Consider the following 15,000-nt stretch of genomic DNA (forward strand, 5'->3'; position numbering starts at 1 on the left):
AAGTTGTAGTGGTGTTCATTTTATTATGATTTTTGTCTGCACCCGTCATTCAGTGGCAAGTTGCGTTTTGAGCCCCATCCTGTAGCAGAAGTGACATTCGTCAGCATAAGGCGGATGGTTTCCCACCTAAATCCTTCTGGGAGATTTTTAGTGGTGATCATTTTCACAGTACTTAAGTTCAGGTAGTGTAAAAAAGTCTCTAAGAGGAGCTTGCTCAGAGCAGTGTTTCCTAGGAGAGAGGTTGCATGGACAGGACAGGTGAATCAAGGGGCACAGGGGATGCTCCCCGGGGGCTCTGCCATTTGTTACAGCTGACGATACCCAGACTTTTATGCCAGCACCCCCAGGCCCCCAAGGGGCTCAGGCTCTGTGGATGCCAAGATGTGACAGGGAAGCACAGGAAAAGAAAGGGAAACACACAAAGGGGCAGGTGTTACTAACTTCTCTTCCGTCAAAGAGTGTTTAAATTTCCTCAAGGTTTTCTTCTTGTCATCACAACTTTTATCCTGTTTGCAGAGCCTAGGTTGCAACGATCTTTGTGCTCCAAAAGTCTTGGTCCTTTATGATTTCAGGCACTAATGTCTGCTTTTCAAAGCGTTAGTTGCAATGTTGATGTCAACGGATTACTTCAGTGAAGAAACATGGGGAGCATATAGGTGTTTTCAGGCAGATGGGAAAATAGGAATCTTGTGTTTAGCGCTGCCACTGGTGGCTGTCTCCTCCTCTCGGCAACGGGAGCCCCTTGCTTTTTCCCCTATCATGGAGGAAAAGGCCTTCTGGCATGTTATAAACGGCGGTGATTTGCAGATCCTTTCACGCAGCCTCTCGTGTGTTATCTCATATAATGAGAATTTCCCAGAGGTTCAAATCTTGGTTTTGCTCTGAAGACCCAGCAGTTACGAGATCATTAAGCTGCACAGTGCAGTTTTTAGTGTAGCCTATGTAACTTTTCCGATAAATGCTCAGTCCCTCCCCCACGAGCTGCAAGGCAAAAATGACAACTACTGTAATGTTGAAATTGGATCCAAAGGGATTTAGCAAACTGAGCATTTGCCATATTTAGCGTCATCAAAGTTCCTTCTTCCCATACTTCAATGATGCGTTGCTGATCTTCTGATTAGTTTGATAGGCTGTTCCTCTTAAATCACATCCACTACTCTTCCTAAACCCTCCACCTTTATTTCTTCTTGGGTGAAATTTGTGCGTATACTTTAATATTCCTAAATTGACTATTAGGGAAAAAAAAAATGATAAAGCTAAAACGTGCGTTTGGTCCGTATCAAGCTGTGCCATTGATTTGCTCAGGAATCTGTGATACCGTGTTTCTCTCCCGGTGCAGTGGAACTGACAGCTTTCAGCAAAGTCAAATAAGATGTTTAACAAACCACATGCCCTATCGTTTTTAGCCTTGCCATTGTACCCTTGTGGCTGTGAGCCAGAGAGAGATACAACGCCTCCTCCCGCGCCATGCAGCTCTGCCCGTGTTTTGTGTGCACACGTGTGTGGACGTGTGTGTGGCGGCTTCCACGCTTCCCTCTCCTGCTGTGGGGTTCGCTGGAAGAACTTGTGCTGAGCGTAGCTGCACAGAACAATTTGAAAAAGAGTCTTGAAAGAGGGAGGAAAAAAAGCTTTTTCTTTCTCTTTTTTTTTCTTCTTTTTTCTTTTTCTTTTTTTTTTTCTTTTTTTAATGAAAAATGAAGATGCTTCTCTCTTCTGCGGCAGTTCTGCCAAGGAGAGAGAAGGCGGCTTGTCCTGGTGAATGAAAGCCGCAAATGTCAGTGTCCCAGCACAAGTGCCGAACGAAGTTGGTCAGAAAGAGAGGACAGCTTGCAGTGCCACTTGATATCAGTCTCATCTGTGGTGCTGCCATAGGCTTTTTGAATGCCAGCTGCAGTAACGAAAGTCAGGTATTGTTGCCATGCATGAAAAGAAAAAATAATCCCAAATCATTTTGTAACACTCTTTCAAAATCTGTCCTAAAAGAGAGCATCAGCACTCACAGTTGTAACTGTGACAGGATGGTTTCAAGTGAGGGGGACACCATGCTGCCAGATAAAATAAAAATATGGTTATTTTTTCTTTTCAATTTATTTACTTAAACCAAGCAAAAGAAATTGGCCTGAGGATAGTACCTGGATTTTATCCTTGCTTTGGCTCCCGTTCCTCCATCAGCCTTTTTCCCTGGCATTTTTTGTAGTTACCGTCATCCTCTGTACATTAACATCTCTCCGCATGGTCCTTTTCCTTGTACACATTTAACAACCCAGCCCCAGCTCTGAAATCCCAGGCTCAGTCTGCCCATGCAAGGCATTTCCCTCGATGCCCTCCCTCCTGCCTGCAGCGTACGCTCACCACGCTCCTGCACATAGCCCATGGGAATGCCCCAAGGTGAAAAACATTTTTAGGAAGTTGCCTCTGCTTTTGGCAGGGGAGAATCATAGTGGTGAGGAAAAACCTAATTGAGGCTGGTTGTGCTCAAGTCTTAGCAGAATGGTTATCTTAAAGAGCTTTGAGTTAGTCCCATAACCATCAATGGGATTAATTAAAGCAATTCAAGTAACACCACCTATGAAGTCCAAGTAATAACCCAGTCACATAAGTGGTCCATGAGCTCTTGAGAGGAACACTGGCTGCCAAAATTTTCAGAAGTGATGATGGGTTTAGGCCAGGTCCATTTTGAGATGCTCAACTGGAGATGTGTCATTGAGAGCCACTTTGTCAGGAGGTCCTCGATGGTCCATTCCCTGAGAATGACGTGTGCCCATTACTGCATCCAAAAATCAAGACATCCTAAATTATTGAAAATTCCGGCCACTCGTGTGCCTATTTTAGGAACCCGTGTCCTTCCTGCAGGACTCATCTCAAACTGAATTAGGGTTCATCAGAAGGAGAATTAAAGCCTTTGAACCTGATTCTTATTTAAACTGAGGCCATGTACGCATGTTTTTGCAATACGAAGGCACTGTAAGGGAGAATTTATAACCACCCTAATGCTCCTTTACACAACTCGAGCAGTGTAAAGTGGTCTCCAGAGAACTGAAAATCAAGTCAATAACTTGCTAACTTCCATCTCAAAGCTTGCGTGCTCTTTCTCTGCAAGCTGCAGCGGCGATCTGCGCACTTGTAATGGGACCAGAAGTGGGCACAGGCTAATGGGACAGTTGTTTATTTTAGTATTACACTCCTCGCATTTTTTTCCTCAGCTGTAGACTTCCTCATTCAAGGGGTTTATTGTTGTAGTGTTTCGACATCGTTCTCAGCATTCTTAAAGAAAAAGTCGGAAGGCCTCTCTCTTGCAGTCTGCTGCAAGGAGAATAAAGCTGAATTTGCAATTTGAGAATAGCAGACATAACTGTCCCGATTCCTCTGAAGAGAAACTAAAACATATATCTAGATGGAACTTCCTTCTCACTTAAAAATCTTCTTGCTTTCGGGAAATTTAATTGATGCCCTCAGGCCTTTTTCCTTTTGTTTTGTTTTGTTTTGTTTTGTTTTAATTTTGAAGAGGCGCTCTTGTGAAACAGCAAAGCTTTCCTTGAAAACTGCACAGGAGTCGAAGCTGATTTGTAAATCGAGTAACAAAATCCACGGCTTTCAGTAGAAGGGCTGTGCAGCGCACGTATCAATTAATGCTGGTTAATCAGCTTTTGCAGTTGGTGGAACTGCAGATTGTAGTTGGAAGCTATTAGGGAGGAATCGCAGGAGGAATACTGTTGCAGGACTACGCTCGTTTTTTATGTTTGTGTCCTCTGGATTCAAGGTGTTTGTATAATGAAGTTGGCACATTGATATATGATCTATTTTTTAATGTCATTACAATTTTAGTTCCCTCTGCCTTTTTGTCATTGGGTTACATTTAAGCACAGCAAGATCAACTTTAAACTTCCTTACTCAACAGCTTTATTAGTTATAACGTACCGTGACCTTTCTCAACATTCTTAAAGAAAAAGATACAGTGTAATGTCACTTTACTTTGCTTATTGTTCTTTGTTGTGGTGAACAAAGCATTTTCTACAGTGGCTATAGCACATAATTATACAGCTTTCAATAGCGGTGTCTTGGCACATATCAAAGTTCAGAAGAGCCTTTAGAAAAAAAAAGATGTTTTGTGGCAGCCTAGGGAGGGTCTCATCTTTCCTTCAGAAAATAGTTCAAGGCTCTTCTGTCAAGCTTCCCTACTTAGAGCTTTTTCTCCTCCTGCTTCATAAAGTTTAAAGGGGATTCAGTGGAGTTCTATGATCTATTTCCTTTGAAAGATTGTTCCTTTGCACAGAGAAGTCCTTTGACTTCAAGAGTTCACAGATTCATGTCTTTAGGTATCATATGTCTGACCTTATCAGTTACTCTATTTAATGTAGGAGAAAAAGTCTCAACTCTTTGTGTTTGTCTGTTTTGCCTCTGTGAAATGATTTGGTGAAAAGACCATCCTTTTTAACACACCACTGAGAGGCCGTTTCTGACTGTAACCTACCCTGTGGCTCTTCTAAAAAAAAAAAAAAATTGTCCTTGTGTTTTGTGTATGGATGATTTCACAGTGAGAATAGAATTATACAAGGACAGGCACACATAAAAAAATCTTTTGCTCTCTTTTTCCTAAATGATCTATTGGCTATTTTGGTGGCTGCTACTCTGGTTCCCCAACAGGCACGACCATTTAACAAACACAGAGATAGCGGCTGGAGTGCTGGGCCAGCAGTAGGTTTTCCCTTGCTTCGACCTACCCCAAAGGCCTTCATAATTAATTGTCCTTCAGAGATGAGGAAAGTTCAGAGACAGTGTGTGTAGCGATGTCTATTGTCTGACATTCAGTTCTCCTTCCCTCAGCTCTTTTTCTTCGTTCCACAAAGGGTTATCAATAGGAGCAGGGAGCAAGCTCTCTTCTAACAGCTGCTGGTGGTGGCGGTGGCTGTCTGCGGAAGGTATCATTGTGTTCAGCCATCTATGGATTAAATGGCTGCAAAACTTCTAACAACCTTTTCAAACGGGCGTGTTTATTTCATCTAGATTACACAGACCTATTTAGCTAATTAAAAACTTTCTCAGAACCCCTTCTCCTTTATGCAAGGGGGGAAAAAAAATTGCAACCCTGCTGTAATTATGAAGAATGGCTGCCATGAAACTTTGGTAAATAAATGAAAGATTCGATCAGCCGGCTTTGATCGAAACGCACCAAATAAGCGTTGGTTTGTTTGTTGAGTTGCTCTGTGTTTTTGCTTCTTTCTGTTGTTTTGGTTTTGTGGTTTGTTTGTGTTTTTTTTTTCTTAGAGGGAAGAAGGATGCATAGTAGAAAAAGCATGAAAGAAAGCGCTGGTGTGAGCTGTAACAGAAACAAACACTCACCCAATTTAAAAAACTGCCACAGTTCCTCCTGTCTCTGCTCATAACATCAAAGTGCAAAGAAGCTGGAGTTTGCTAAGCAGATTATTAATATTGTTATGCCTTCTGCTATTAATTTAGATTCCTCTGTGGCATAATTATTAAACTTCATATACCACAGGATGAAATTATATACATGCTTCCCTGTTCTCCCCGATGGTACGCTGAACAAAGATATGGTATGGTTAGTAGATATGCAAGAAGTATAGTCAAATTAGGGCTGTTTATTAACAATCGTTATGTTACTGCTCCAATTAATTGGGCGAAGCCAAAAAAGACAAATACAATCATTCTTCCACTGAACAGTTTAACTAGCAAATTAGGGAGGTATTAATTTTTTTTTTAATCTCAAAAAAAAAAAAAAAAAAAGACTCCACTCTGGACCTTTACCTGCATTCTTCAGAAATACATCACTTTGCAATGAAACAGAATAATCATATAAAACATTTTCTGGGCTCTATCTCACTTCCTTAATGTTAAGAAGGACTGCACAACAATCAAGATCAATTATTGTACTGATTAAGTTATTAAGCCTGGCATTTGGAAACAGGTTTTCTGTATTTAAGAAGAAATTACGTACAAAGAAGATGCAGCTAATACAGTAATGCAAAAAAAAGATCATAAAAAATTAAAGTTATTCTTATGAATCTTTCATTAGAAGCAATGAAAAGGGACACTGGTGAAGCCAAGTGCTTTGTTCTTCTGAGCTCCTCTTGTAGGGCCTGATCCTGCGAACAATTACGTACTTGAGTGTTCCTTCTGCCAGAGCCCTGGTGGCGCCTTCAGCCAACCTCCTCCTCTGTTACCGTTCACCCAGGCAGCCCCGTGAACGACTGTCAGGGCTGCTCTGCTCCAGCAGACAGATGCTCCCTTTAAAAAAATCCGTCAAAAAGTCCCGTTAAAAAAAAAAAAAACAACACGCCACCGCATCGCCCAGCCGTACTGAGGCAAGCGCGTGCTTTTACGCAGGAAAAGCTGTTGTGAAATGATTTAAGGGTACTCAGAGCTTTTCAGATTACTCCCCACCGCAAATAACATGTTAAGTACTAAATTGCCCTAAGCGGTGTTTTATTACTGATCAATAAAATAGTAATCTCGTCCTTTAGCGTGGAAAATAATTTTAGTGGGATTTTTCCTGGTTTAGTTCATGGATAACAGTAAACCAGAAAGTGCAGCCCCCGAAAAAAAAGCCAAACCTGTCCTTGTTTGTTTCTAATTTCGCTCTGGGGGAATCCTAGGATTGTTCCAGCCGAATGGTGCAGGGTTTCTGTGCGTGCGCCTCTGTGTGCATGGAGTGGTGGTGTGCCGTGCTTTGCTTTGGGTGAGGTTTTTTTGTCTCTCTCTCTCTCTCTCTCTTTTTTTTGTTTTTACAGTTATTTACTGGTACTCATCCTTATTGCCCCGTCCTCTTCTCAAACAAAACAACCCCTTTCCAAAAAAAAAAAAAAAAACCAACAAAAACAAAACAAAACACAACTTGGCAAACTCTTCCGACTCCTACTGCCATTTCATTTTGCATTCAACAAGGGGTAGTGGGAATTGAAACGTCAACTGGAGATGGAGAAAAGCACCAATTTATAGTGCGCTAGCCTTGCACAATTCAAGATTTCTTTTGCTAGCTGCACACATTATACTCAACCTCTCGCCACTCTCTTGTGGCAGTTGTGAGGAATGGCTATTCCTTCCCGTGTGTGTACTGCAGGCCTCTAAAGACTCTTATTTATTCTCTCCCATGTCACCTTGTGTACAGTCTGGTCTGTGACACTGATGGTGATTATGTCATTATTTTGCTCTGGGGGCTTTGGCACATCTGCAGAGCTGATGCACATCTTCTTTGTTACGCTGGCATACGTCCCATATCGCAAATGCTTCATTAGCCTTACTGCCTGCCTCCTTGCCAGACAAGAATACCCAAATCCAAGCTTCTTTTTGCTCTGTTCTTTTGTGTCTGTGATGAGCCTTTATTCATCTTCCTAGTTCTTCCCTGTTTTCTATTTTTCTGTGCAAAACTGATTTCCAGATGTCTGTATTTGGGTTCTCCAAAAATCCATCCTGGATGAGGAGTGAGAAGCAAGGTGAATTTTAACCCATGTTATTCCTCACTAGAGTAAAGTCTTACTCCTCTCGAGCTTAAATCCTTTTTCATTCATCCTGCACAGAAAGAATTTGTTAGGCTAGGCAGTTCCAGTCAGTGGCAATATTTTAAAACTTGTCGTTCGGAAAAAAAAAAAAAAAAAAAAAAAAAAAGAAAAAAATTACAAAACCAATGATTTCTCTTACCATCTAGTAAATTCTAGTTGTGGTGTAGTGGGTAACATGCAAGTTGCACATTATTCTTCCAGGCTTTATTTCTTTTAGACAACACAGCTAAATTTTTCATTCAGAACTTCTGCAGAAGCAGCACCTTCCAGTGAAGGAGGAGAGAGTTTGTAAGACCTGATCGACTGAAATTTCTTATAAGCTGTGTGTTCTTACTCCTTTTTTCACATTAAAGGGCATAGAACATTTTGTACTGTGAAAACTGAGGAAAATGTTTGATCTTCTAAACTTTATCGAAGCTCTTCTATGTAACTATCATACCAGAGAGATTTGAAATAGTGGGCTAGCTGCTAGTTTTCTAAGATTTTGCCATCCACATCCCACCCACCCCGCACTTTTTTTACATGGTACTGAACTAAATTCTGGGCTGGATTCTCAGTTTTGGTGTAAATCAGCTCCAGCAGTCAGAGGAGCTAATTAATGCGTGCCAGCTGAAGAGCTGTCTTTTGTTGTATCACTATACAGTCAAGTGTGTGAATATTTGTTAAATGTTAATTGAAAAAAAAAAGTTTCATTTGTTTATTTTAAAATGAAAAATTGATTGCAGACCTAGATTTGGAGCCACGGAGCCATCATGTTTATGGCTGTGGGGTAGAGGGGGGCGTTGTTTTTATTTTTGTAAGGGGCTCTTGCCAAAAGAGGAGGTCCCAGCCGATACCGTCTCACGGTGCAGGGTCTGGGCTGTGTGACTGACTTTAACAGAAGTCATACAGATAGGGTTGCCCCTCCTGTAGGACTTTGAGTAGGTCACCTTCAAGCAGAGCACTGCTCGGTATCCTCAAGGTGTTTTAAAATGAATGAGGGTCGGGTCCTCATAACATGAATTAGGGATTTTCCATAACCTTTGGAAACTGGGAGAGAGGTTTAGCAGCGTCACAAAACCTTGTGATCTCCAGCCTAATGCAACGGAGATGTTATTTTGAAAGATGCTTAAATTTGTAAAAGTGAAATGCTGAGCCCGAGAGGAAGCAATGGCAGAACATCGCAGAGGTCCACGGGGACTCTGTCCCCGTCACCTGCATGAGAGAGAACCTGGGAGCTGCAGGAGCCACGTCTCAGTACCATACTGAAGTGACGACAATAATGCAAGGACTGCAGTTTAAAAACGCTACTCAGTCTAAGAGAGAGGGAGTATTTAGCATCATGGGGCACTTCGTAGCTACGCAGAGCTTGTGGCAGGACTGGCATGTTGCTGAATTTTGTAGTGCAGAGGCAGAGCCCGGTGCCTTCCTGACGCGTGCGCGTGGCTGGGTGAGAGAGAGGGACAGCCAGAAGGGCCAACTGAACGAAGGTAATCGACATATTGGAGATGGTTTCTCCCTGTGGATCTGGAAGGGGCAAGGTTCATCCTTCTTATCTGCAGAGGGGGAAGTTGCACAGCCTGGTGCTGCCTCGTTTCACTGTGCTACCAGTGGGACTCGTGAACTGCCCTTGGGGGGCACGGTTTCAAGGTGCCGGTGGAAATGTGCCATCAGAGGAAGCTGTAGCCATGCAGTAGTCCAAAAGTGCTCAATGGTACAGCCTGGAAGTTGCTTCTGCATGCAATGGAGGGGCTATGTAGAGAGCAGCAGAGTGGGGAGACACGATCTCTGTTGCTCAGCAGAAAGGCTGCGGGACTGATTGAGGCTTAGGGGACAATGATGATGTAGACGCATAAATGCATTTAAAGCAGTAGTCTACAACTTCAGAAACTTTTCCACAGGAGAGAGGGGAAATCAACACTGAAAAGAAAAGCCCTTTAACTGCCAAGTATCAGTGTTCAGGGAGAAGCCGAAGTGGCTTATCTCATGCAATTGCGGAGAGGGCTGGCTCCATCGGGCCCAGCCTCGAGGTTATCTCATCCAGCGCCGTCTGCAGCCGCACCGTTTCCTTCCGCAAGGGCTAGAGAGGAGTCAAACGAGAAGCAGCTCAGTCCATTAGGGCTGAAGACTTTGTCTTCCGACCTCACAGGGTTCGCTGGTCCCGCACTGGACCTGGTAACTGGATGCCTACAGCCGCACAGCTCTGGCTGGAGCAGTTCATCCCATCACGGTGGGCTCCATCCAGACGTGCACAGTTACACTGGGCAGGAGCTCGGCAGAGATAATCTAGGGGGAAGCCTGGGCTGGTGAGGCTGCTTCATTTACAGCATCCCGTGCCCACGAACTGTGCGCAATTTCCTTCCCTGTCCCCTACCCTCTGCCATGGGAGAGAGGAAGGGAGGTCTCCCACTGCCAGAGGGCACGCTTACCACCTTCATGCCACCCCCAAAAGGACCCCAGTGACCAGCCATTTCCCTGCCAGACTGATTAAGCACCACCTGCTTCCCATCCCTGCCTCCCCTGGCCCCAGCACACACAAACCAAGCAGGGAAAGGGCACTGTGGAAACCGCTGGGGCTTTTTCAGGGGCAGGCACAGCCGACGGAGGTTACTGCAATGCAGAGAGGTGGGGAGAGTGAAGAGGAGTAAGCAACACCAATTCCTGATGTTTACTCACTGTTAGATGTTTTTACGCATGCATTATGAGGTGTACTTTAGATATATAAGCCTTTAATTGGGGCTTCTGCTATAGTATTAATGTTTCATGTAAAGGGCCAAATTCTGCTGAATTAAAAAAAAAAAAATCCCTACGCACTATGAGCTCTGCAAACCTCTGTACCCATGGTCTAACCAGCAGTTTCTGCATGCCCTGCTCTCTTAGGCATGGAAATAGACCTTGAGAGTGGAGGGTGTCCTGCTGGGGGGCGATGCCCCCACTCCTCACAAACCAGGCTGTGCCTCCCGGTCCTTCCAAGTGACACATCCCATCCCACCGGGCTGTGGTGGCCAGGAGACCATGCCCTAACCTCTCTGCTGTTCCCGCAGCAGAGCCAGCATTGCGTGGTCATCCTCATACTTACTTCCCTGGGCAGGTTTTTTGTGGGCGCCTGTGCACGGTACCTGCCAGAATTTGGCAGCAGGGCACATCATGTGCCGCTTGGCGTTGTCGGCAGCCTCTTGCAGCAGATTGCATTTCCCCACAGTGGGGCTGAGTTACAGTCAGGCTGTTGGGGGTGTGAGTCTTATTTCTCCTCCAGGTTCGGAATGAGACACCTTGGGTGTGACAGTGGCCCCTCCTGCAGTCCTTCCTTACGTTCCCCAACACATACTAAACCCCCAGCTATCACAAGCCGCGGGAGCCTTAGTGATTTTTCCACTCTGCAGCAGTGCCATTGGCAATGCAGTGCGTTAAGGGCAATCAGAGTTTCCATTAGAAGCCTCTACGTCTCATTGCAGCTCTAATTCATCAGCAAGGCAGCAAAGGAAGCTTGATAATCATCTCCCCAGTTACATGCTATCGATAATTTTTTGAGGAAGGGGAAAGGGGAGAACCAAATTGCAAGGTGCAAATAAGTCTAAATAAATTGTCAAATGGGAAGTCTGTTACTTTTACTCCAGCCCGCTCAGCTCTTGGGTCTCACCAAGTTTTCTGCTTAAAAGCCGGCTCGCCGAGGCCGTTGTGTTTGCAGTGGGCAGTAAGTGTATTTCTGTGATGGGTGGGCTCAGTGCCTGAACCACGGGCACAGCAGTGCCAGGGCAGAGACCCTCTGGGCGTGCTGGCCACGCAGGGACAAGCAGGAGGCAGGTGTGGGACGATGTGTCCGTGCCCGTAGAGCTGGGAAGTGCTGCTCCCTGCCTGCCTCCAGCCGGGGCCGGCAGCGCTGACGGTGCTCCAGCCGCCCGGGGAGCCTGCAGAGTACTTCCCAAGCTTTATTTGTGGAAAAGCTTAATTGAAATGCAAGTGATTAAATCTAATGTATCGCGCAGTATCCATTTTCACTGCGCTACCACTTTCACTTCCCTGATAGTATCAGACATCTCAGCAGCCCCACTGTCAGGCTTTTTTTCCTTGTAAGAGCCATGCCCGTTCTCCCTCCTTTTGTGAGCTTGGCGGAGGAGATAACAGTAAGCCAGCAGTAGATTAGTAGTGCCCCAAACCCCACACGGGGGATAAGGCATCTCAGCTTCATTTCAGGCAAACAGGTTTAAAGTGCATTCTTAAATCATTTGAGGGCCATGTGTTTTCCAGCTTTTTACAAAGACTAAAAAAGCTCTGGCATAACAGGAACTGCAAGAAGGAACCTCTGTTGTTTTCCCAATTTTTCTTTCCAAGCTGGGCTCAGGCTAATGCTTTTCTCTTCCTGCACACCAGGCTCAGCACTGGGGTGTTGGTGCTGTCCCACAGGAGTGGGCTCCCCTTTCAGTGGCACTGGGGCTGGCAGTGGGACAGCAGACCATACTGAGCAGCCACCCAACTCCTTGTCTACCTTCTTCTCTTCCCCAAAAATCTGTTTCTTAACAGATTTGCACAGCAAGAGCTGTGAGAGCAAACTCAAAAGCAATAAACACAGACCATGGTGGCACAAGAGGGGACTGGGGCACACATAGCAGTGGACAAACCAGTGCCCTGGTCTCTAGAAAGATGTTGGTAGGGAGAAAAGTGTGTTTAGGGAAGTGTCCAATGGCTGAGGTATTTTTCATTTGTGTTTTTAAAGTAAAAGCATCCTTTCCAACTATTTCCCTCTCCTCATAAGTGATAATGGAAGAGGCATTAGCCTTTCCATTGCCTGAGCCAACCCATTTTTTTCTAAGAGGTGTCCAGGATGTTCAGCCAATTGAGTGATCTAATTAGCTGAAAATTGTTAATTTCCTTTACCTTATAAAGCACCTAACACAGAAACTGTTAAATAATGTTAAGTGTCAGACTTAAACCGAGAACATTGGGCCATATGCTGCCGTGGCTTTCGCGCCAAAAAGTGTAGCAACTTACTCCAAAACCTGCCTCCAAATTCTGTGCAGAAGCCAAAGCCTCCTGCTTGATATGCTGCCACACCAACTCGCAGCGCTAAGATGGTCCCACGCAGCAGCTCGCCGCGCTCGGGGAAGGAGAGCGTGTGGACGTGCGAGGGGAGGGGAAGGGCTGGGTAAACATGCGAGGGGCCAGGACACCGGGACACCAGCACAGTATTGCACACATGCTGCCCTTGAGAGAGCAGGAGAAGCAATGGGAAGGGTTACCCTGGGAAACAGTGCCTGCAGCTGCGAACTGTGCAAGTCCCTGCTTAGCAGAGGGCCCCGGGGATAGGTAGGTGAGTGGGATAGGTGAGAATGGGCTGCTTCTAGCTCTTCATTTAGTGGGGGGTCACTGGCTCGGTGGGATGCACGTGGGGAAAGACACCAGTGTCCCAGTGTCACCTGCCTCCCCACAAGCCACAGGGAAATAGCCTCAGAAGTAGCCAGGTGCCTTGCTGTGTTCCTTCTGGCTTGGCCCCAGCATTGGTGCCTTAGGGGAAGGGAAGGGTTGGGAAGGGACTACCACTCCATAGCTTTCCTCCACGACAGGCTGTGAGTATGGGAATACACATCTAGGTGCCAGCTTGCCCCCAAAGCCCACAGGCTTAAATCTTCATCCTGTGAGTAAGGGACACGGGGCTGCACATGGGTGATGTACGTAGACTTTCTCAAGCATCTCCTTTCAGAAGGTTGTGCTGTGCCCCCAAAGCTCTTCTGTAACACTGGATCTCATTCCCATTGTCAGCCAAGGTCAGGTTCTCACCCCGACTTTGGGGTGCTTGTGCACATCTAGTTTGTTCTTTGTATAAGGTCTTTAGCAGAAATATTTCCCCTGAATCATCTTCTGCCTTTGCTGCACCTGTGCTGGTCCAGACCACTGCACACCCACTGCAAAGCCATCTGACCTGGAGCTGCACATGGTGAGACTGCTCCCCCGGCACGGACTCACTCGTCATCCCGGAGAGGTTCTCCACCACTTGCCGTAATGGATGCTCTTTATGTCTTTTCCTGGGATTAAGAGGCTCCCTGCGGAGCCCCCCTCTCCTGTCACTGCCCAGACCATCCACCTAGAAGAGCTCGAAGAGCAATCTGGCCTCCCCCCCAGCCTGTTTACCTCCCCTCTCCACGACCTTGCGCTCTGCAACGTGAGCAGCCTTCACCAGCTGAAGACCTCTGATCCCAAGTCCACAAGAGATTTTGGCTTTCCTATTTGGCAAGGCGACTTGTTGCCCACCAGGTCAACATGAATAAAGATTTTTTAAATCCATGAAGTCCTGCAATTGCAAAAAAAAAAAAAAGAAAGCCACCTCTGGGTAATTTTACTTCTGCTGGCAGCCTGACATCTTGAGCTGTCTGTGCTGCACTTGTTTATTTCTGCTCATAATTAGGATCAAAAAAATCCAAACAAACATTCACCAAGAATTCTACTTTATATAAAATTTGAAAGTAAAATCAATCCTGACCCAATCTTATCATTTTTAAAGTATGTTTATCCAGCTTTGTAGTAGGAACAAGCAGACTGTTTGAAGGCCACATAGTTTTCAAACCTTGGTTGCAACACGTTACCCCATTTTGAAACCGTCTTTATCTAGCCGAGAAAACTAAAATCTGTTTGACAAAGTAGCACTCCAGCCAGTTTATCTTGCAATATGGCTTTAGCTCACAGAGCCTATTGATTTCCTTAAATTAATGTTTACAGAATGCTACTGAATTTCACTCAACGGGACATTGTTCTTTTGAAGCTTTGTAAAATATGATACAGAGTGTTATTGCCGTTTGTTCCTTTGCTAAGACTGATGAAACATTTATTTTTTTAAAGTGCAGCCTTGAACTATAGCTGTTTCCTACAAGTGTGTTTACTCTTGGAACATTAGTAATACAACACACTATCAGACTCCAGCACAATACCACAGGCAAAGTCTGTAGGTACGCTCTGGCCAGCCTAATCGTATAAATGGAGCTGAAGTTTAACGCAGATTAGACATTGTATGAGAAAAGGTTTCGAGCTTAGCCCAGCTGTCCCTGTCTGAAGGATCTTCAGCTTTGTGCACTACAGCCAAGCAGTTGTCTGACGCTGTTACAATATTAGAACGGTTGCGTTGGTCTTGGTACTTCTAAACATGGGACCCCGTACTGAAAACCAGCGTCTGATCCTCTCCCTCTGCCCCTAGCCAAGTGAATAGTTTTAAGGGTGCCTTGTGCGTTGTTGGGAGGCTCTCAATCCCATCCCTGAGGAGAGCTTGCAAATCTGCTCCAAGAAGCACTTACATTATTTCCAACATCCACCCAAATTTTGGTACTATACTACAGTGAGGTTGCTGTTACCTATTGCTGAATTTTTAAAAGAAATCACAACCAGTAATGATTTGACAGTTTTGCTAGTGCTTTCTGCAGCTCTGTTGCCATTAGACCCATCAGTCCAAAAAATCCTCACTGTTTGCTTATGAGAACCAACATGCAAACCTAAACTTGTGCTGGGTATGCTATCCACA

The 15,000-nt window shown here is 45.1% G+C and overlaps 1 protein-coding gene across 4 annotated transcripts in view; it reads left to right on the forward strand.

The window, feature by feature from the left end:
- PROX1 (prospero homeobox 1) overlaps positions 1 to 15,000 on the forward strand; it is a 48,721-nt gene that overhangs the window by 21,844 nt on the left and 11,877 nt on the right. The window lies entirely within an intron of this gene.

Source organism: Anas acuta, chromosome 3 (genome assembly GCF_963932015.1).
Source record: "Anas acuta chromosome 3, bAnaAcu1.1, whole genome shotgun sequence".
In the NCBI taxonomy this organism is placed as follows: domain Eukaryota; kingdom Metazoa; phylum Chordata; class Aves; order Anseriformes; family Anatidae; genus Anas; species Anas acuta.